Raw genomic sequence first — 24073 nt, forward strand, 5'->3', positions numbered from 1 at the left:
TTGGTAGGGCCCTAGTTCCATGTTCCACATCCATGTTCCAGATGTGGCTGATCCTGCAGTCCTTGCCCATGTGAAATTTTCATTTGAAGACAGATTGCCTGAATAGCCTGCTGCATTGAACCCCTATTGGACTCCACTGGATGGAGAAGAATATCCAAGTGCTCAATGAGTACGTCGGCCAAACTTTTCATTGTTAATGCATTACATTTACATTGTACTGTAAAACTGACTAGGCTTTATAGTAAATATTCTGGTATTTACTGTACTACAAACACGCTAGTTGCTGTTGTGCATGACTGCTAAAAATACACAAAAAGATGTGTCTGAATACCTCTGGGACGGCTGTTGAGTACTTCTGGTACGTTCTCTGAAGGTTTAATAGTGCTGACATTTAGCAAGGCCCATTTCAAGCCTCAGACAAGACCCAAGTTGTTGTGTTTCCTAACACTGGTGAGATACTAGTGTTCTTTGCTTTATTCTGCGCACCCTTCAGTACCTTCTTACAGCTTTTAGCAACTCTCAGAGGGTGTGCAGTACCACTATTGCACACACACCAGTGCCATGAACCTTCTTTGAGATCAGCAGTGTACAAGACTGCAGCTCACTCATTTACATTAATTACCAGTTCTTCTGGAACATTACTTATGAAAATTTTGCTGTTAATATTTTATTGGAAATAATGCTACTAGAAACCCTCCTGGGTTCTGTGCAAAGGTAACAAGCCACTGCATTCCAATCAGCTCATTACTGTAAAACAAAGTGTATTGGGCAGTTGGCCCATCTAAGTTTTATTCATCAAATATTTCTTGGGACATGTGACAGGGAGCTGACCTCTGTCATTACAGCTCCAATTAAGAGAGGTGAATTGGAGCTGACGCAAGGAACCTGAGCCTGATTGGCAGAGGCAGAAAAGCTGCCAGCCTGATTAGCCTGGGGCTATATACAGGCTCAGAGTAAGGAAACAAAAGGCAGGAGAAGAAGCCAGTGAGTGGAAGGAGAGGGGTAGCTCTCCCCCTTCCTGGCTGCAAGAAAGGCCGAAACCCCCTGAGATATGTGGTGAGAGGTGGTGGGTTTGAACTGTGTAAATAAACTACACCAGTGACTGCTGAGCCAGAAGGTCTCAGTCTTATTGGGCCCCAGTTTATCGAGTGATGCTGTGTTATGGGAATTTCAATTTCTGAAGATGGCTTCTCTATTAGTTATTTCAAACTGGACTGCACAAAGCACTAGAAAATATAGTGTACAGAACAGTCCTGAACTGGCAGGAGGATGAACTAGGTGACCTAACATCCTTTTCTTCTATAATTTCTGGGATATGACCTCACTAACACTTTGTTGCTGGTAGTGCCAAAAAATGCTTTCCTATCCAGTGTTAGGGATGTCAACTGTTGCTGCAGCAGAGTATTCTAAACATGGTCTTGGTACGAAAACAATTTAGTTTGACTGCTAAGGCATGAAAATATGGTATGTGTCTCAGTCATGACTGCACTTTATGAATCATTGTCATGATGTCTAGATAGTAAAGCTAAAACCACAACAAAGTTCTTTCTTTTTCTCCTTAGTTATCCTTTCTAGAAGTTGGGAGTTTGCTATTGCTTCCACTTATGAGATTTTATGGAAGGGAGAGGGAAGACTAGGCAAAATGAGCCTTGTTCTTCACTGCTTGACACCTTGTGCTGTACTTTACACCTGTTGACAGTGGGCATAAACCATTGTCATTCTGATTTGCTCTACACAAGAATCAAGGCAGTAGCAAATCAGGCCCCATGGTTGTACAAATTATATTATATGAAAAAGTTTAAGATAATTATGTTCTGAAAATATTAAATTGGAACTGATTTAAGGAGTTGGTTTGCATGATCAACAAAAAAAGTAAACAAATGGAAAAAAAATTTAAAGTGGAAAAAGTTTTTAAAAAAAATCCCTTCTCAGTACATGTATATGTATAAATTAGTGGTGTATGCATATATAATTATAAATCATTAACTTATTGTAATGGGGTGGACAAATCAACATATGGAATACATGCATGAGAGGATTTTTTTGTCAAACAAGCCTCTAGTTTTTATTTACCTGAGACTGAAAAGAATTGAGGGGGGGAGGAGGAAGGGTGTGTGTGTGTGTGTGCGCACACGCACATGTGTGTGAAAACACCCATACTCTCAGAGCCAGGCAATGTGGTCAGTTGCTGTTTGTTATTCAAACAATCAAATCACTTTCCCTTCTTTAACGGAGCTGTGATTGTCTGAAAAGTCCTGTTTTATGAGGGTGTTTTGTTGTTGTTGCATTGTGCTAAATCTCCTCAAAATGAAAATAAAATCCTGCCACTGGGAGAGACTCAAGTTAAAGAGAAAATTCAGGCAGTACTGTCATTGTTACTCCTTGCCATTTTGTCCCTAAGGTTGGAATGATATTTAGTGGTTCGGCATTAAGAAACCAATGCACAGTAGCTTGTTTATGCACACATCTAGTAGGATCCCTGGATGTGCAGACAGGCAAATAGCATTGCCTGTCCACATCCAGAAATGGCTGAAATAGTGATTCGCACAGCATTCTTAACTTCTTTCTATGTCTCGCTTTCTCTCTTTGTCCTTTCTAATGAGTGGCAAGGGTAATACATTATTGTTATTTCTTACTCATTTGTGGTGTATTTGTCATTTTTCAGGTGGTGTTTGTAGGGTGATAAGAATTCATGTTTTCTTGGTTGGCAGCTGCAATAGACAGATGGTTTGTAACTGTTTGTCCTATACCTGTTAAAAACCTTGACAAGACAGTAACAGCAAGTGCTTTTTATTGGTAAATTGGTTAATATAAAACTCTCTTGGTGAGTGTGGCTATGAGAGTTGATTAGCTGCACATCTTCCATATATTAATGAAGTTGCAGTAAAAGCTTTTCGCAATTTACAAGATAGGCTCAGTCCATTTATCTAATTTAAAGACTTTGGGCTTCTTGGATATGTGTAATGCACTACACAGCGAGTTCATTTGGTCAGGTTCATTCATGATTTGGATGATTAGACTGGCTTCCTCCAGATGTACTTGCCTTTTATTTAAAGAATGACAGCCTTAATAGCAGCTGTTGAACCCAACAGAGTTCAAAAATGTCTTCACTGATTTCTTCTCCTGCCAGCTGTTAAGCAGAATTTTTAAACAAATGCCTGCTGCTGCTAACCATCATCATCATCATCATCATCATGTGCTTGTAATTCATACGCTTTTCAAAGATGAAAGCATTGTAGTAATTGCAAATCATCTTGAATAAAGAATGAATGTGAACTCTGAGCCATAGTATTACAATTTGCTCTTAACTCCTCTTTGCATACAGTACACAGTCTACCAGTTTTGAGTTTCTGTTGTAACAGAGATGGGTATTAGAGCTGGTTGGGGATTTTTTGATGGAATGTTTTTTCATCATAAAATGCTGATTTGTCAGAACCAAAGGAAAAGTTCTGTTTTGATTAATTTTCAGTTTTGAAATAGAAGAATTGTCCCATTTTGACATTTTCAAAATGAAAACATTTCATTTTTCAGTTTGAAACAACTTTTTCTTTGAAATGTTAATGTAAAATAAAAAAAGTAAACAACATTTAAAAGGTTGAAATTGAAATGAATTGTTTCAAAATTATTGAAATGAAACATTGATTGACCAGATCTGAAAACTCTTTTGAACATTCGATTTGTGAAAAAAATTGAGATTTTGTTTTTTTTTGTCATGATTCAGGACAGGAAATATTTTTGAAATCTTAAATTCTCAAGGGATGGGAAAACCATATCCTCGCCCTCTCTGAGTATTAAAATGCTTGTGGGTCATTTTTGTGCTTGGAATGATATTAGGAGCCTAGAGGCACACTTTAATAACAAATCTTAGTTCAACCACATGAACAAGCTAGAGAGCTGGAATGTTCTGAGTTTGAGAACGAGTTTCAGCTGGTTTAAGGAAACCAGTTCAAAGAACTCCATCCACACAAACTCTAGCAGTATTACATTATCAGAAGAAAATATCATTGGCTGTTTCTAACTTCTGGGCAGAACAGTGTTGCTTAGCAACTTCTGAGATTCATAGAATTTAAGTCCAGAAGGGGCTACTAGATACTCTAGTCTGGTCTCCTGTGTAACACAGGCCACTGAATTTCATCTAGTTGTTTTTTTTAACCTGGCTCTTATATAGTGTTTTTCATCTTTAAATCTCTCAGTGATTCTTGTAATGAGCCCAATAATACATGTTTGATTAAAGCACATCATCGAGAAAGGCATCCAGTCTTGATCTGAAGACATCAAGAGATGGAGAAACAACTGCTTTGCAGTGATTACTCATCCTATCCTCATTGTTAACATTTTTTTTTACCTAATTTAAATTTGTCTGGCTTTAACTTTCAGCCAATGGTTCTTGTTATGCCTTTCTCCACTAAATTAAATAGCACTTTAGTACCAATATTTTTTCCTCATGAGAAGCAGCAAAGAATCCTGTGGCACCTTATAGACTAACAGACGTTTTGCAGCATGAGCTTTCGTGGGTGAATACCCACTTCTTTGGATGCAAGTCTTGCATCCGATGAAGTGGGTATTCACCCACGAAAGCTCATGCTGCAAAACGTCTGTTAGTCTATAAGGTGCCACAGGATTCTTTGCTGCTTCTACAGAACCAGACTAACACGGCTACCCCTCTGATACTTTCCTCATGACGGTGCTTATAATCCATAATTAAGTCATTTCTTAGTCTTCTTTTTGATAAGCTTAATTCTTCAGTTTCTTACTGGGAAGGCATTTCCCCCAGTCCTTGAATCATATTGTGGCTCTTCTCTGCACCCTTTTCAATTTTTCCATCATCCTTTAAAAAAGGTAGCTACCAGAATTAGATACTGAAATACTGCATCTGTCTTACCAGTGCTGTACACAGATTAAAATCACCTCTCTACTCATACTCACTACTCCCGTTTATACACGAAGGACTGCAATTAGCCTTTTGTGCCACAGCATTTTACTGGGCGCTCCTGTTCAGTTTTGTCCACTCTGATTCCTAAATCCTTTACAGAGTCACTCCTTTGGAGGATACAACCCACCCATTTTATAAATACGGCCTGCACTATATTTGTTCCTAAATGTATGACCTTGCATTTGGCTGTATTAAAAAGCATTTTGTTTGAATGGGCCCAGGTTACCAAGCAATCCAGATTGCTCTGTATGACTGTCCTGTCCTCATCATTCATCTTTGCCATCCACACATTTTATCAGCAATGATTTTATATTTACTTCCAGATCATTGATAAAAATATTAAACAGTGTTGGGCCTAGAACTGATCTGAGTGGAGCCCCACTAGATGATTCCCCATTAATCAGAATGTCATGCAGGACTGAGTCAAATGCCCAAGAAACATCTAAGTATGTTGCATCTACACAGTTACCTTTATCAACCAAATTATCTCATCAAAAACTGAAATCAGATTTCTTTGGCAAGGCCTATTTTCCAGAAAACTATGTTGACTAGCATTAATGACATTTCAATTTTTTTTATTGATTGAAATCCCAGGTAATTTATTCCATTATTTCCACTTGGACCGATGTCAGGCTAACTGGCCTATAGTTACCAGGTCATCCCCTTCCCCTTTTGAATATTGACATACCATTAGCATTCTTCCAGTCTTCTGAAATCTCCCCAATATTTCAAAAATAAATAAAAATTAATATCAGTGGGCCAGAGATGTCCTCAGCAATCTCTTTTTGGGCTTTTGGATGCAGGTTATCTGGGCTTGCTCACTTTAAAATGTTTCTCCCTAGGCCTGAAGAGCTCTCTGTAAGTTCAAAAGCCTATGTTTGTCACCAACAAAAGTTGGTCCAATAAAAGATACTACCACACCCATCTTGTCTTTCTCTAGAAGATGCTGTTTAACATCCTACTTAATTACCAATAGACTGGAAAGTAGTTCATTATACTCATGCAATATGAATATATCATTCTGCTTCCTTCCAAATATGGAACAGAAATATTTATTGAATGCTTTTGCCTTTTCTGCATCCACATAAACAATTTTACCATCTCCATCTAGTAATGGATATACAATTATGTTTTCTTTTTTTTCTGATATACTTAAAAAACTTTTATTGTTCTTCGCCTTCCAGTTATGGATTTGTCCCTGATCTCTTTAGTTTTTCTTATAAATTTCCTACAGTTCATAACTTCTACTTTATATTTATTGCTATCTACTTCCCCTTTTTCCCGCTTGTTAGATGTTGTTGTTGTGATTTTTTTAAATTTCTAATTGCTGCATTTATTTTCCCACTTAGCCAGGATGGGCTTTTAACCAATGTTGTAGTCTTTTGCTCTTGTAGAATTGTGACTTCTACAATCTTTTATACCTTTTGTAGTTAAAACATTCCTAACATCACTGAAAAATAAAATGTTTTGCAATGACTTACACTTGTCCAGAACAAATTAAAGCCAAGGTCCATTTGCAGTATAGCCATTTCAGCAAAATTGGCTAACTTTAGCATTTTTAATGGGAGGAAACTAATAAAACTCAATATCATCTGCATTTTGATTAGGAACAGGATGATGTGTTTTGTTTTTTAATTGTAGTGCTCTATGTGTTTGTATCACTATATAGCAATGGTTGCTGGTATGTATTTGTTGCTGCAATGGGCTCTAACAGTTTTTACTTTCTTTAAGGCTAAGCTTGTCCATGGCACTGTATTGACTCATAATGAAACACAAACTGTTTCATTAACTTATTGTATAACTTCCATACAGGCACCAAATAGTTAAATATCAAAATCCTGATGATAAAGACAGATGTATTAGAACACTAATAGGAACAAAAACTGGACTTTGAAAGCTTCTATGACCATTTTCTTATCAGTCACAGAATATGTAGATGTTGTACTGCTGCTGAAACTGAAATCAAAGAGCAGAACAATTAAGTAAAGTCAAGTAATAACTTGCAAAGGATATAAGAGCAGTTATATTGTACAGTGATTCAAATTCATTTAGCTAATGAAATGGAGATCAACTCCAATACTGTATTAAGTACCATGCAGGTACACCCCTGAACCTACCAAATCCCAATGAGCTAAATGGAGTTCCAAAAAGGGAAATGACAATGCAGTACCAAATTCCTAGACTGAACATCTGTCTTGAACATTAAATTCACTTTAAGAAACAAGTGGATTAGATCTCATACATCTGCTAATATGATGCTGAATAATAATTTCAGCTATCTAAATGGACAGTGGGAATGTTTAGTAAAAAGGATATCAAAAAGATATGCTTTGTTTGCCTATATTTGTGTGTGTTATTTGTTGAGGTGAATTAAAAAAAAGGCAAGTATGTGTAACATTAAATATGAATGATAGGGATTAGGAAAAATACATACAAGTTTCTGGTTTTCATTAATTATGAGACAATGAAGTGCCAGTGGCGATTTTAGCCTTAGAAGAAAGAAAACCGAGAGAGAGCTTTTCAGCATCAAAGGTATGTAGACGACCATTTTGGCAACTTAAAATGAACAAAGACTATTACAATCTTTTTTTTAAATATTGCCAAAATAAAAATGCACATAGGCTTTGGCATTTAAAACTAGTAAACTTACAGTGTAGAATTTAGCATGTGCGAACAAAATAAAGAATAAACAGCAAAAAGAAGAAAACTGGCCAAGCATAAATGAGAGGGAGAAAAATAATGAACTAGTCTTAGTGAAGACCATTTAAAATAAATCAATAACTATACATGCATAGAAATTGCTCAAAGCAAATCTAAATTAATATTTAGGAGATGGGTATGAGATTATTTTTGCTTATGTGCTTCATAATAGGAGATTAAAGGGAGAGTAATGAACACAGACTTTTGCCCCATGGGCTATTTTACTGGGTTTTCATTTCTAACACCTAAACCAGAAAGGCAAAACTGAGTCGTAGCACCTATAGTAATGACTTTTTACACGGTTTCACAAAAGCTTCTGTATATTACAATCAATTTTAAATCAAAGGGCAAATACAATAATTTTAGACCAAAGGTACAAAATGAGGAAAAAGTAGAAATTCCTGCATAATGCATAAACACTGAAAATACTAAGGTTCAATTTTTACTCTACAAAGTGGCCATTTATAATTGGTACCTTCTTACCTAGATATGGTCCTTTTATGTAGTCAGAGTCTGATCCACTGATAAAAATGTTTTCACAAAATTTGTTTTTACTCCTGTTAGACCTGCAGAGTCAACACAGCTAATAATGAGAGAGCTGTGGGTGATATTCCATCTCAAGTATCATCCGAACAACTGTTTTAGTTCCAGTCTGTTACACCTCTGCAAACCCACTGAGGACAAGTGGGTTACAGAAATGACACTGCAGGTCTGATATAGAGACAAGGGGGCTGCATAGAGTGCATAATTCAGCATGAAGAACTTTTATTACAGGTGAAGAAATGTGTGACCAACAGGACTCAATTTTACTCTTGCAGCTGGAAATGAGAGAAAAGAAAGAGTCATGTTTACTTGTAAACTGAGGACATTTGAACTAAAAATTACTGAAACAACAGGTAGCTACATGATCGTTCCCCCTCCCCCTCCCCCGAATAGCCTGTCCCTTTAAAAAAGACTCTTGTATGGTCTAGGCAGTGACCTCAGAAAAGGGCTGTGATATTTCTCAGATATAAAAATTGTCTTGCAAGTTGAAATCATTACACATTTCCAGAATTCATAACCACTTGACTGTACTTGCCCCAAAACCTTTGGTTTATAAGCTGCTTATATTCCATCTTGATTATTGTTTGTTTGTGACCCAGGTTGATACTTTTGCATAGCAGAGAGTAGTGTGCCAGAGTCCTTGGCTTCATATCTACATACATCTGCCTATGTTTTGGGGGCATTTATACAATCGTAGATTATAAAGCCAGAAGGGACCAATGTTATCATCTGTCTAGTCTGACCTCCTGTATAACTAGGTCAGACTTAATTTTCTGAATTAATTCCTGTTTGAACAAGAGCATTTCTTTTAGACTAACATCATAGTACATTTCACCATGGCATCAGAGTACCTAAGGTCTCAATTATTCGCACACTATCTGGAGGACTTTGTAGTGCATCTGCATGTTTGAATGAGGATGAAGTCAGATGCCGGCATATCCCAGTCACTGTAACAGGGGTGGCCAACTCCTCCTTTTGTAACACCCATACTCGTTTTTTACTTTCTATTTTTACACAACTTCAGCAGGAGTTCTGGATGCAGGACGAGGGTAGAATGTGGCTCTCAAGATTTAATGTAAGCTCATGGATGCTCTCCTATGCTTTAGTTGGCCCAGTCGCCTATAGAACAAATTGTAGACGCTCTCTGAAAATCAAATGCTGAGCTTGTCTGGATAAATTGGATAAAATCTTGCAGTTTTATGAGCACTGTAGCTTTTTTATCTGCACAGAACACATGCAGAATATACCACAGAGATCTGCTCTGCGGAAAGGGGGACAGATTCTCAGCTGGTATAAACTGGCATGGTTCCACTGAGTTCAGTTTACATCAGCTGAAGACCTGGCTTGAGGAAGCTGTTTTTTTTTTATGGAAAATTGGGTTTTTGATTAAACCAAATTTTTTTTGAGAAAAAGGTCTGCTTTATGTGAAAACTTTTTGGTTTTATTTTTCATTGACAAACCAAAGACCTGAAAACTAAAATATTTGGGCCAATACCTGTATATTTCTATTTGAATATGCTGCCACAGTGCCTGACAGGAGTTGGAGCTCCATTGTTTTGTGTCTCCATTCTCCTCTACGGGCTTGACTCTGAAGGTGCACCACCTCCCTTCTCAAGAGGAGACACTAAAGTGCACCGTGGAAGATGTAGTCTGACCAGGAAGCACAGTCTATACAGAAGAATGGGAGCATGAGGCACTGAAACGACAATCCACAAGTCATCCCACCAGCACTTCCTAATAGATTTTGTTGTTGTTTTGGTTGTCTTTAGTATAGCTTATGTACATACTCCATGAACTGAGCATTTGAGCTTGTTCCAGAATCTGGGATGAGCCTATGTTGTGAAAACTGAAATGCTCAAAATAGCACATGCATGTGAATGGACACAGGGTGCTAAAATTAAATTAACCCAGGGGTTCTCAAACTGGGGGTCAGGACCCCTCAGGGGGTCACAAGGTTATTACTGGGGGTCGCGAGCTGTCAGCCTTCACCTCAAACCCTGCTTTGCCTCCAGCATTTATAATAGTGTTAAAATATTAAAAAGTGCTTTCAATTTATAAGGGGGGAGCCACACTCAGAGGTTTGATATGTGCAGGGGGGTCAAAAGTACAAAAGTTTGAGAACCATTGAATTAACCCCTCTTAAGCCTCAGGGAATTCAGGGGAAGGGGGTCTCCCTTGGGAGGGTTGGGAAGGATATTGCTTTTCTCATGTGATCCCTCCCCCAGTGGCTAATTTTTAATGAAGCTACCCTCCCCTGACATGAATCTCCCTATGGCACTGAAATTAAATATAGACTATAATTTGGCATTTGAGAAGTGAAAGGGATGGTAGCCCTAATGGAAAAGCTAACAGCTTGGCTTGTCTGCAAGCCTCAAACTGCTGAATGAGCTTTAGGGTAGCAAAGGCTGTGCCTCCCAAACAGCCTGGTCCTGCCGCCTACCTGACCCCCACCCACTTCCTGCCTCCTGACTGCCCACCACGCTCAGAATCCCCAACCCATCCTGCTCCTTGTCCCCTCACCATCCCCCAGAGACCTCACCCCACCCCAGCTCCCTGTCCCCTGACTGCCCCAACCCCTATCCACCCCCCCGCTAAGTCCTGACAGATCCCTGGAACGCCCATGATCCAACCTCCCCATTCCCTGTCCCTTGACCGCCCCCCCACAACCTCTGCCCCCTCCCTAACCCCTGACTGTCCCCGGGACTCCCTGCCCCTTAGCCAACCCCCCCTGGCCCCGGCCTCTTACCCCCGGCTCGCCCCTCACCCGGAGCCTCAGCCTATCCAGGAGTGTCCCTCGACAGCTGTAGCGTGGCTCCGGGGGAGCCTGAGCTCCTCCCGCTCAGAGCCGGGGGGTATGGGGGCCGGGAGCTCACAGCCCCGCCCCCTTACCACACAGCTCTGAGCAGGGAGGAGCTCAGGCCCCCCCAGAGCTGTCCAGGACACTGCTGGATGCTCTGAGGCTCCGGGAGAGGGGCGGAGACGGGGTCGGGTGGGGCCGGGGAGGGAGCCTCAGCCATTCTCATGGGGGCCCCTGCGGAGCCTGGGGCCTGAGGCAAACTGTCCCACTTGCCCCCCCTGGGCAGCCCTGGGGGGCAGCATATGACATGGAGCCTCTTGGCTGCCCCACACGTAGGAGCCGGAGGGGGGCATATGCCACTGCTTCTGGAAGCCGCACAGGCCCCTACATCTCAGCTGGAGTGCTGGAGCAGGGCAAGCCCCAGACCCTGCTCTCCAGCAGGAGCTCAAGGGCTGGATTAAAAGTGATCTTAGTAGATTTAAAAAAGATGGGGTTTTTTTTGTTAATATTCTCCTCAAAAATGTAATACAATTCAATAATGGGAATAAAACAAAAGTAAGTGTTAAAGTATATTTGACAAGTAAGCATGTAGTTTGCCAGGGAACTGTTGCAAACAGCTTACTCCTGCTCTGGGAATATTGCCAGGGCAAGTTGTATTATGTTACATTTAAATACCTCTGCTTACAACTGTATCACAGTAAAGTCTTCCAAGAGGGCCCAGAATACTCAGTAATTGCCATTAACACCTAAGAATAAAAGTTATGTGTAATGGCAGTTAAAAGCAATACAAGAAGGACTTTCAGCTTTACATTGGAATTTACATCCTTTTTGTCTTTAAACAGATTTCTGAAGGTGACTGGGCTGGCCTAAAATTTGTAAATTAGATAAGGTGGCTTCAAAAGTAAGCAGAAGTAAAAACAATTCACTCCACTGCTTGCTAATATGCCCATTTCTAGAAGCAAAGTTGAAGTGAGCATATTTATTTTAAAGTTTTTGAAAACATTCTGTCTCTCTCTCTCGCTCTCTCTCTCTCACACACACACACACACACACACTTCACTTTTTCTGGCTAGAAGTGGAGTTGCTAGGATACCATAAGAAAGGTTGTTCTCTCAGGCGTTCCAGCTGTGACCAGAAACAGAAGTGCCTGATATCTTTGGAGAATGCCTGTTCTCATGAAATTTCCAGACCACTTTTGCAGACCCAAGAGATCCGAATAATTTAAATGAGTGTCAAAGTGGAGCTATTGGAAGCTTCTCCTTTAGCATCATTCAAGTGAGATATTGCAACATGAGTAAAGACTGAAGCATGCACTTCTTGAGAACTGCTTCTGTAAGCCTGTCTTTCTCTTCTGTCTGTGATAAATATTGTTCAGCAAGAAGATGTTGATGATTACATGAACACCCTGAGGCTCCAGTCATGATCAGGGCACGATTCTGTTGGTGTTGTACAAACACACAGGAAGAGACAGTCCCTGTCCCACAGAGTCTTCTAAAATCTACAACATTAAAAAACAGATATAGAGTTAATGGAAAATCTGCTCATTATGTATATTTAGGAACAATCTTATATTTGGAAGTTTACAATTAAAACTCAAAACCAAATTTAAATAAAATTGGGAAACCAGATGTTTCATCTGGTTGAATAGGACCTCACCTTTTTATGAGATAAATATACATTGTGAACAAGATGACTGAGGAAAAGCAAAGGAACTGTCAGAAGTAGTTGTAATATACTAGACAACTGGAGCTAATTTAAAAAAAAACGTTTGCAATCCAGCCACAAGTCACATGAAACTTGTATGCATGAAAGTGATCAGATGTGTATGTTTTAGTCAAAATCCTTTGAAAATTGTGATTTCAAAGTGAAATTGGGTAAAATGTGGTTACTGCTGAGTTTTATGAGTTTTTATTTGCTTGTTTTTCAAATAATTGCCGAAAACACTGGTATTAGCTTGAAGGAAAAGTGAAAATGTAATTTCTTTAACAACCCGCCTCCCCCCAAAAAACCCTCCAAACATAACCCCAACCAACCTCTTCCCACACAAACCTTTCCTTTAAAATTAATCACTATATAAAATGTTACCTATACATTGTTTTAAAATGTAACAGACTTTACAGAACAGAACTTGTACATTTCATGCAGTATTTTACTAGTAATATTTATAGTTCCAGATCATGCCCAGCCCAAGGTACACAAGTAGAGGAATGTGGTGGAAGAGGACACAAGGAGTCATTCTCCTCCTTTGTACCCTGAACAGTATCTGTACCCAGTCAGTCTTTGTATTCCTTGAACATAAGTCCTGGACCAGGCTAGTGCTGCTACTGGCACAAGCCACATCAAAAGGGGCTGGGAGAGGAAGTCATGTCCCCTACACCGGCCATTAGAACTAAGCCAGCATAGGATGTGGAAGAGCCCCTTTACAAAGTGGGTGGGGGAGATGTCTGTCTAGCCTGCAGTCTCCCAAGCTCCAGGAGAAATTCTGCCGAAGTCATAGAATCATAGAATCATAGAACTTAAGATCAGAAGGGACCATTATGATCATCTAGTCTGACCTCCCGCAAGATGCAGTCCACAAAAGCTGACCCACCCACTCCTGAAATAATTCTCTCCCTTGACTCAGATGTTGAAGTCCTCAAATCCTGATTTAAAGGCTTCAAGTAGCAGATAATCCTCCAGCAAGAGACCCCTGCCCCATGCTGTGGAGGAAGGCGAAAAACCTCCAGGGCCACTGCCAATCTACCCTGGAGGAAAATTCCTTCCCGACCCCAAATATGGCGATCAGCTGAACCCCGAGCATGTGGGCAAGACTCTCGAGCCAGACACTCAGGAAAAAGACTTTCAATATCCCAACATTGACCCTAGGTACTAATTACCAGTGGTGGCACGTTATTGACCTATTGACTAAATCACATTATCCTATCAAACCATTCCCTCCATAAACTTATCAAGCTTAATCTTAAAGCCAGAGAGGTCCTTCACCCCCACTGTTTCCTCAACAGTTCCTCTAAGGGCTCCTGCTGTAGAATGGCCTGTCGACATCACTCCAACTACCAACAATATGGACCTCAATTTGGCCCAGAATCCATAAACCACTTCCTTAAAACAGCTTTTGCTTTGTGCCAAGTAAAGAAACAACAGATTTGAACTTATGCTTGCATCATAAAACTGAAAATGATGTTCATTGTCTAATGCTGATAGGTTTGGTTTGACTCACATCTGCTTTTTGTGATATGGGTGGTAGGGGCTTAGTCTTCTATATTCCATACTGAAATCCCTCAAGGCTTCCTGCTCTCTATCCTGGCAAAGCTTTGGGTGGTGCGAGACTCACATGAGAAGCTTCAATTTATAAATGCACATGCCAGCTATCCACAGAGCATTAAACACAAGTACTAACAAAACAATGATCTAAGAGGGGGAAAAAACCTTAACTTTTTCCCTTTGTTCTTTGTGGGAGATGTGATCCAGGGTTTGAACCCATTTAGACAAATTGTTTTTACAGGAATTAAACTTCTCTGTTAACTTGTTTTTAACTAATCTGAGTAAACCTAACTCCCAATCAAAACTTACTTAAGTGAAGAAAATCCATTAGCTCAAACATCACAGAGAAAGTCTCATGTTAATTTCAACTCTTTTTCCAGGAATACCACTGAAAACATAATGTCCCTTAATAACCTTCCCAAATGTGACTTTAGAGAAAAGTTGGCCAAACTCATACCCTTCCCACAAGCCTACAAGCAAATGGAAATATTTCAGTCTCCCTCACTGACTCCAACCCTAAACCAAGAAAGGAAAAAACCCCCTTCACCTACAAACTGTGGAATGCACTTAACTTTCACTTGGGATTAAGCCAATGAATGAATGACATCTATGCCAGTGCTGATTAATTCCAATAATTTCAAATAAAATACTAACAACCCCCAAAACTTTCCTTCATGGCAATGCAGAAAGTTTGATGGAGACATAGCATCGACTCCACGGAAGTCAATAGAATTACAGCAGGGATCACTTTAGCTCTTCATATTTTGTCTGACGATCGATCTATGACCCATTTCTGTTGTAATAACTCCAGCTATTTAAAAGAAAACAATCCTCCAAATTCTTTCAGGCAGTTATTCCTGATATTATTGGAATCTTATGGTTACCAGCTCCCCTCAGGAGCAATGAAGCACCTAAAATTGGCCAGAGAAATATCTGACTAGCAGTAGATATATTTACACCTGTCTTTGGACCTAAGATACAATGTGGAACTGTGAATTGGAAATCTGCATGGATAAAAATGAAAGAACATACCCAAACGCTAACCTGTGAGAAGTGAGCTCACCTTATTTCATACATCTCTACTCGTTTGTATGCTGTCTTGGGGCTGTTTTATAAGAGATTAAAGCTCTACTGCTGCTATGAACGGAGATTGAGAGATTGTGCCATTTAGAAGCAGTCTGTAGCAAGGGTCCTTGCAAAGCCACACTACCCTGGGGAAGCAGTAGGAGACATTCTTCCTCCCAGAACTACTGGGCCTACTGTACTCTTTTATGGGGTGCAGCTGAATCTTGCCCTGTGCAGCCAACTATCCCTTATAGTTGGTGCATGTGGGGGTGGATCCAATGAATTGAACATGATCACTGTGCTTCTGGAGCACTCTGCACTCCCTGTTCTCCCCTGAGTACAAGGATTGGAATTTGACCTGGCCTTTATGGCCACCATAAAAGGGGAATGAGGTTCCTTATACCTGATATGCCCCTCCCATAAACTATCCTCCCCCCCCCCCAAGGCATTACACACCTGTTTAAGAGTCAAGCTGAATCTGGCTCAGATAAAGAATGTTCAGTCTTTGGCTCTTTCTCCAGTATTGCTTGTGCATGCAGTCTGGTGGCTATCGGCATGTGTGCAGCCATGAATTAATTGATCCTCTCATGAACAGTATCTACAATGGCATTTACAGAGCTGATATTTTTAGCCTGTATAAGGAGTCAGTAATTGTAAACAATCCAGTCCACTCACATGAATGACCTCAAAAGAAAAGACCAGTTATGTGCTGCAGGTAGCTAAGCTGCCAAAAGAAAGTGAGATTTGGATAATAGTAACTAAAACTTGCAAAGCAAAAGAAGTGTCATTTAAAAGAACAAGAATTAAGCAGTGGCGTCACATACAGGGACACTAAGAGAATGAGAATGAACAGTTTCACAATGTCTTAGCTTCCCAAAAGGAAAGTTCACATTGTTTTCTATTATGATTTCAGTAAGGGTGTGCAGAGAAGCTGGCTGAACCTCAGACTTTCCATAACAGTGAGGACACCAAAGCCTGAGACAGGGTAGAAGCCTGGGGCAAACACTGAACAGCACAGTAGGACAGGAAGGATTTGGCACAAGTGTGTAGACCTGGCTTAACATGAGTACTTGAGTGGGGTGAGGCTGCATTTGTTGGGAGTCAAGGTTAGGGTGGTAAGTGGATCAGCAGGCTGGAAACAGAATGGCTGTACTAGCTAAGAGAAGGGGGAACACCCAGGGAACCATTTACAGTGGACAGGATAACAATGGATAAGATAAGCCTGGAGTGTAAGATGAGGTAAAGAGTAAGTCAGGCATGGACAGAACGTGCTGTACAAGGGTTACTTCCTACAAAGTGACCAAGCCAATCCCAAAGCATGCAATGCAAAATATAGTCAATGCACTGCAATGTGTAAATGTATATAAAGGAAGAGGTTGGCTGCGTAACTTTGGATGTGTGGTATGCCTTATACCCCACCTCTGTGCTTGAGTCTGATCAACTCAGCGTAGATTTGCTGTATGCCAAATAAAGGACATTCTTGAGGAACTGAGTGGAAGTGGTCTTGATATAGACTGAAGAGTAAAAGTAAACAAGTCCTCAGTCCCCTTTTGGAAAAAATGACAAGCTCCAGCTGCTGCTGACTTGTCTGTGATTGATGATAAGGCAAACCCCTGAGAACATTTGGGTATTCCTTTCTGACATAATGCTTGTAATAACACTTTACCACTTGCTTAAAGACAAAGCAGATTCCAGTAGTTTGTCTTATATGTTAGCTCCTAGAACTAAGCACATCTGCCACAGAGCTATCAAAATTACACAAAGACAGTCTATCATACGGCTAGGAGAGTAGTAACCCAGAGGGGGAACTTAGGTACCCAGCTGCCACTTTAGGCAGTTAAGGCCAACATTTAGGCACCACTGGCATTCATAAAACTCCTGCTCAGATGCTGTAATGGAATGTAAAACTGCATTAAAATATTTAGCCATTAGGCAGTGCCATGTTTAGTATCTGAGCTGGTAATAGCCAGAGTGAGCAGTGTATTAAAGTGTCTAAAAGGGTAAGCATCTCTTGTATCTCTCTATAATGGAAGCTCTGTAACCAGTCCATATCTGGTACATCACATGATGTCGGAAGTAAAGGCAACCTAACTGCCAGAGGAAAACAGAAGCAAAACAGCAACAAATTTTGCAAACAGGAGTAAAAAACAAAGTTGCAGGTTTGATCTCATCAACATGCCACTCTTCAATGCCCAAGAGAACTTCAGCTTTCACAGGCCTTTAGAATGGACAGACTGGAAACAACATTTTGCAAGATTTTCCATTGCAATCAAACTCCACAAGGAAACTGGAGACATCCTGGTATCTCTTTAATGTATGCTATGGGGAGAAGGTAGGGCATATCTTTAAATCTTTGACCTTTACTGAAGACAGTTACAAAGATGACTATGAAAGGGTTCTTGCTATGTTTGATGCATACTTCATACCTCAGAGATATGGGGTTTGTGAAAGGGCATGTGTAACCAGAAAATTCAACATCCAGGGGAATCGGTTGAATCTTTTATCAGAGCTTTACATACATTGGCTGAAAACTGTAATTAGGGGCCTATAAAACATGAAATTATGAGAGCGAAATTAATAATAGGGTTTGCAAATAAAAATCTTTCACAGCAGCTACAATTACAAGCAAAATCTAACCCTGCACACAGCTATTCAATTAGCAAAGCAGTCTGAGCTGGCGAAACAGCAAAACCAAGAGCAAATTAGCAGACTTGAGAAACAAGAAGCTAGCTTAGAAGCTGTAAAAAGACTCAGCATGAGTAGTAAAATTAAGTATCATAAGACCCATGAAGCTAAGAAGGACAACTCAAGGTTAACTACAAAACCTTTCAGACTAAGTGCACAAGATGTGGAAAAATTCACAGCTCAAGTGGTGTGTGTCCAGCCAAAGGCAAAAGATGTAATAAATGCACAAACTATGGATATTTTGCAGCTGTTTGTCACACCAAAGCAGTCAGGAGTTGACTAACAATATAGACAGTCAAAAGCGATTGTTTCTGGAATCGATCACATGTGATCACAGAGACTGTCTGGAGAGTGAAACTGAATAGTAATGGAAAGACTGTTGACTTTAAAATTGATTCAAGAGCAGACATGACAGTCATATCAGAAGGGATTTACAATCACCTTCAACCCCTTTCCCTCTGATTTAGCCGTGGAGGTATTCTGAACTATATGGGCTAGTTTACCGCAGAACAACTTACACTCTGAATGCAAAGTTTTTGTCTTTGTGATCAAAGGATCAAAGACCAACAACCTTCCCAGCCACGATGTGACAGCTATGTTGGGGTTGATGAGAAAGGGAGAAGAATTCTATGGAGTATTTGGTGATATTGGACTTTTTAAAGGAGATCCAATACAAATAACCCTAAGTGACAATGCTGAACCATACGGAAAAACAATACCTGTATCAGACAGACCTTGGAAGAAACCAGCTACAGATTTCTGTAAATTCGGAGGACATTATTACCTGGTCCTAGTGGACTATTTTTCCAGAATAATGCACATGAAAGATATAACATGTTGCAGTGTTATCGAGAAACTGAAGTGCGCTTTTGCTCATTTTAGTATTCCTGAACAACTAATGACGGGCCCACAATTCACTGCAGTGGAATTTGTCAGTCCAAGTGAGATATGATTTTTATCATATTATTAGCAGCCCACATTACTGACAAGTGAATGGAGAGGCTGAGAGAACTGTACAGACAGCCAAGAAAATCCTTCAGCAGGAAGATCCATTCCTTGCTCTTCTGAGGTATAGACAACACCGACAACAGCTACTGGATGTAGTCTAGCACAGCTCCTGATGGGAAGATCATACAGAACTACTGTTCCAATTTTGGAAAAGAAACTATGTCCAAAGTGGCCAGACATGAAGAGAGTAGCCAAATCAGATAAAAAGGGGAAAAAAGCTTACAAACACTTGCATAAGTGCACGAACTGCTGGGTCTAGAACCTGTTGACCAAGTTTCTGTCACACTGGCCAAAACTAGCTGCCTGAATTTCATGTGCAAATATATTCTATTCATCCATCGCATACAAACCCCAAGTTTTGTATCCCCATAGAGGCATTTGCACATTCAAACTGTGCCTACTTATCAGTTTGTTTGTTTAAATACAGTCTTGTTTGCATAAAGGAGGACTTCAAAGATCCATAAGCATTTTTAAGGGTGTATTTTATATCAAAATTTGGTCCACTAGCTTCAGGCTTCTAAACCAGTCAACTTCCATGAGTTATATTACTTGTAAAAGATTTAACATAATAAACTCCTATTAAAAAAGCAGAGAAGCAAAATGCTGAATAGCTTATTTCTAATGTTTTTTCTCTAGCATTTGGGGCTTCTCAATCACACAGCATATGTAAATACAGTGAATGTGCTTCTCTCTTCCTTCATTGCAGTTCACGGAATGTCTACACTTAAAATGCTTCAGTGGCACAGCTGCATCGTTAGTGCTTCAGTGAAGACCCTATCTATGATGACAGGAGAGCTTCTCCCATTGGCGTAGGTACTCCACCTCCCGAGAGGTGATAGCTATTTCAATGGGGAAAGTCCTGTTATTGACATAGCACTGTCTACACCAGGAGTTAGATCGGTATAATTGTGTCACTCAGTGGTATGGATTTTCCACACCACTGAGTGACATAGTTATACCGACATAAGTTTCTAGTGTAGACCAAGCCTCAGGCCTGGTGTAAACATCCCTAGTGTGATCAAGAGTGTGCAGAATAGGCCAGTTGCTACAATGGAATGTTTTAAACAGGCTGAAAGGGTAAAATGTTCTCTGGAGACCTGAGGAAAAGTCTTTTGGGGTCTTATCTTTACTAGACAATTTTTTGCATGTGGAAATTGTGAAAAGTCATGTTAGCTGAGACAATGGTGAGCATGAGGGACCAAAGAGTGTAAATCAGGAAACTGATTTCAGCATTGGATCAGCATATTGTGTCATTAAACAGTTAGCTGACAATCAGAGATATCTTCTTAGATGATTCTGAATGAGATCTGCTCTCATCTACACTAACCAGCCTGTTATGATTAGCATCATGTCAGCTAACTTGGCTGTTCATGATAAGGTTTGTGCATTTTGTAATGTAGGCCAGCCCACAGAATCAGTGTGGTGGTTGATTTATAAAAGCGTGCTAAATAGTTTCTGGAGTAAGTGTACAGAACATATTACAGGTTGCCATGTGGCCAGTTTTGCACTAATGGGGCTTGATTATCCCATCAGTTGCACACATGTCCTTTTGGGAGCCATGTCCTTGAAACTGGCAGAATAATCAGTCCCCTGAATACAGATTATTTTTCCAAATTAAAACTTGAACAGGAATTGTAGTAATTTAAGCAAAGGTTTAAAACTAAACATTGTTTTTAGAGAACAACAAAAAAAGCAGTGAATCAGTATGTGCTAAGAGGCACACTCATTCATTCCCTTCCCACCACCTACCCACACTTTATACACAGGTAATTCAGAAATGTCATTATGTCAGAAACAATAGTCATTTAATGAAGCCCCTTACAAAATGAGTGCAAATGATGCTACCATTGTCATTATTTCACCGGCGTAGTTTCAGATAACTTACTTGAAGGAACAAAATGCCAGCTGTGAATGTTAATATCATGCTGTGTTTGTTAAAGGTGCTGAACAACTATCTTTATTTTTGCACGTAGACCATGGCATTTAAAAATATTTTAATGTGGACATTCTTTTTAAGACTTTCTTTTGAATCACTGTTGTATGAGCATCTTTCACTCCATTTTCTTACTGACTTCATACAACTTAAGAGTTTCTTCTTATAAAATTGTATTTCAAAATGAGCTCAGGAGCTATAACAGGAAAGGAGTGTGCCTGTTCTCCATAATGCAAACTGTCTGTTATATTTTACTTGGGAAGACAAGTTGACTGATATAGATGAGATTCACATTTGCCCTGCTCAGTAAAAGAATGAAAGAGAAGAAGTCTCCAGTTGTAAATGTGCCATCATTATTCACCCAAGGGTCATGGGTGTCATTTTTCAAACATTGGTAAATGGGAGCAAAAGTAACCAAAGACTTTAGGATGCATCCTCAGCCACAAGGCAGCTTTGCACCATTCCAGCACCACAAAACAGCCCTAAAGACAGTTTACCTGTCTACTTGAGGAGTCACCAATGTGAGATCCTTGGGTGGCATAGAGCCATTGTAATGGTTTCTATGCTCCCCCCCCCTCATACTTACACCCGCATCACAGTGAATGGAACATAGCCATGGGAAAGGGGGTCAGAGTGTCCTTACAAGTGCAGTGTACAGAATTGCAACCAGATAGGGGACTGGCTCAGGACTGGGCCAGCTGAGAATCACCGAGTGTAAATGGCACCTTTGTACCTTCCTCCTTGATGCAACTCAGGATCTGGGTCATTATTCTGGCATGCACTACCACAGACAAAAATATACATATAGGCAAGGAGGGATCTGAGTTTCTCCTATCTGCTTTAGGCAAGGAACTAACACTTTGTCAAAGGAAAATAATCATTTGAAATGGCATTAGAGGTTACTGTTTGTTTAGATCTACTCAAAGGAGGCTTCTGCTTGGTATTATTCAAAACAAGTAAAGTAATAGCACCTGGAAATATTGCAAGGATTTCCATTTGTCAAAGTTCACCTTGTCGTCTTTGCTGGCATGGCTCTGTTGGGGCTCAATCTTGCCATGTGATGAGCACTCTGGCCCTGTTCCAGCAAAGCCCATGTGCTTTGTGAGTGGTACAACTGGAGTCTTGTAGTGTGGCCAGGAATCTGTTGACTAAAGGTGTTTATATGGAGAGGTGGGTGCATGTTTTTATTTGGTTGCCAACTGCTGAAGGAAAAAGACCTTAATAGGGCTGCATAATATCACATGTTGCCATGACATCAGGTTTTCTCAGATGCTAAGGCACCATCATTTTACTTCACTTGTCTTGACACAACTAAAAAAGCGGTGTGGATAATATGTTACATTTCTCAATGAAGACAAATGCAGTATTGAAAGAAACAGTCACTACCCACAAATGATGGGTATTGTGCCATTACCTAAGGGTAGAAATGGAGACAGGAGATTCCACTATTACACATGAATGAAGATGAGCCCATTAATGACAGTGATGATGATGAGAAGTGAACTACAGTGAGCTGTTCACCAGAAAATGTAAGGTAAATGTCAGGTAAAGAAGCCCCAATAGACTCTCTTAAAACTTGCAATTATGACATCTTTTCACATGCATATTTTGGGTCAGGCTCACAGGGGATTGGGGGAGAGGGAAATTCCATCTGCGGTTGTGTGACCTGCTATGCAGGGACTCACTAAAGACGTTTAAAAAAGAAAGAAAGTCTTTAGCTGGGGGCAGAGTCTTCTGGGAGCCTCAGACATGGGTCACTAGAGAAGTAAAGGTTAAAATAACACTGGTTTGGGATTTATTGTATTCAATCCTGGACCAGTGCCAGAAAAGTATCTTTAGACTGAGTAATAAATATGCCCATGCCATAGTTTTGCAGTCTGCGAAATAAGCAGATAAGTATTTTACTGAACACCCACAGCTAGAATGTAATGTGTTGTGCTTCTTGAAAACACAGATTTCATATAGTATAAGCATTCATTATTACTACTGGCACGTTGCAAATTATGAGACCTTAAAATCATGTCATTCTGAATACCAGCTTTTCTGCTTGAATTCTAACATAAGGTTCCAGACATTATCTCAAGATTCATTAGAGACAGAAACCAGTTATTTATACCTCTTGAATACTTGGAAATCCAGCTCTCAAATGTTGTATTGCATTGATCACCAGTACTTTCAAGATTTGCAAGACATCTGTTGCTAAAACTGTAACGGAAAGACTTTTTTAAAGTTCACAGAACTAGATAGCTGCATTTAAGATGAAAATATATTTTCCAAGCATTGGTCCTGAACTATTGATCAGAAAGGAAACTAGTTCTCTAACTATAAAAGGAGATTAAAAGGTAACATTTGGGTAGAGTGGGAGAGAACTGTTGTTCAATTAAACAAGGAAATATTCATTCAATTATGGCATTATTTGGGAGCAGAGAGAATAAGGGTAAAGCCTGAAAAAAAATCAGAAAGTTCCCCAAAGACCCTCTCCTTCCATCATAATTTCTTCTTCTTCTGAGAAGAAAGGAACTTGAAAATAGTTGATCCACTGCCCGAGGGGCCATATTAGCCTAAATAGGATGTCTAGCAGCACAAAAGTCTGTGTAGGTGGCAGAAAACTTTTAAGAGGTGAGGCAGTGTCTTTATAGAGTATTTGCTGTCTTGCAAAGTCTTATAACTCTAGTGATATTGTTGACACATAGTGGAAACAGTGACTTAGCACTGCTGATGCAGTGCTCATGAATATCTTGCCATAAATTCTATATATTAATAGTTACTGTTTGTGCTGTTAAAGGGGTTCTTATGTTGCTATCTGTTTGTTACCAGGAAGAGCCTCATGTTACAATGAAGTTGTTACTAGTTCTTCTTTCTTTCTCAGTATTGAAACTATGTACAAATTGATGTCCAAAATCATATCCCAATTCTCTATGCATTTTCTCCAGGCTCACTAGTTGAAAACACTGTGACTGCACGGATGGGTACATACCACTGCTACTGCTGTTAGCAAAATGCCCCCTCCCCCATGAAATATTGGTCTTGGGTGGGATCTGTATGAATAAAAGCAGTAATTAAACAATACATGATAGTAGTTATCCACTTTTCATTCTTAATACTGATTTACACAATTGTCCAGATTCAAAAATAGACAGTTTGTCTA

At 39.9% G+C, this 24073-nt stretch overlaps 1 protein-coding gene and 1 long non-coding RNA gene across 7 annotated transcripts in view; one reads left to right on the top strand and one right to left on the bottom strand.

The window, feature by feature from the left end:
- The window catches only part of GLRA2 (glycine receptor alpha 2), a 220322-nt gene that overhangs the window by 135773 nt on the left and 60476 nt on the right, over window positions 1-24073 (top strand). The gene's annotated exons all lie outside the window — the stretch shown is intronic.
- LOC120396112 lies at window positions 8008-13446 on the bottom strand. 3 transcript variants are annotated; one of them, XR_005592987.1, is made up of 4 exons: window positions 13243-13446; window positions 12067-12471; window positions 9672-9844; window positions 8375-8451 (listed from the first exon to the last, which is right to left on the bottom strand). It is a non-coding gene; the product is annotated as an uncharacterized LOC120396112 (long non-coding RNA). The 3 variants fall into 3 exon arrangements; XR_005592988.1 differs by having other exon boundaries at window positions 9672-9872; XR_005592989.1 differs by lacking the exon at window positions 9672-9844 and having other exon boundaries at window positions 8008-8451.

Source organism: Mauremys reevesii, linkage group 1 (genome assembly GCF_016161935.1).
Source record: "Mauremys reevesii isolate NIE-2019 linkage group 1, ASM1616193v1, whole genome shotgun sequence".
Classification (NCBI taxonomy): Eukaryota; Metazoa; Chordata; order Testudines; family Geoemydidae; genus Mauremys; species Mauremys reevesii.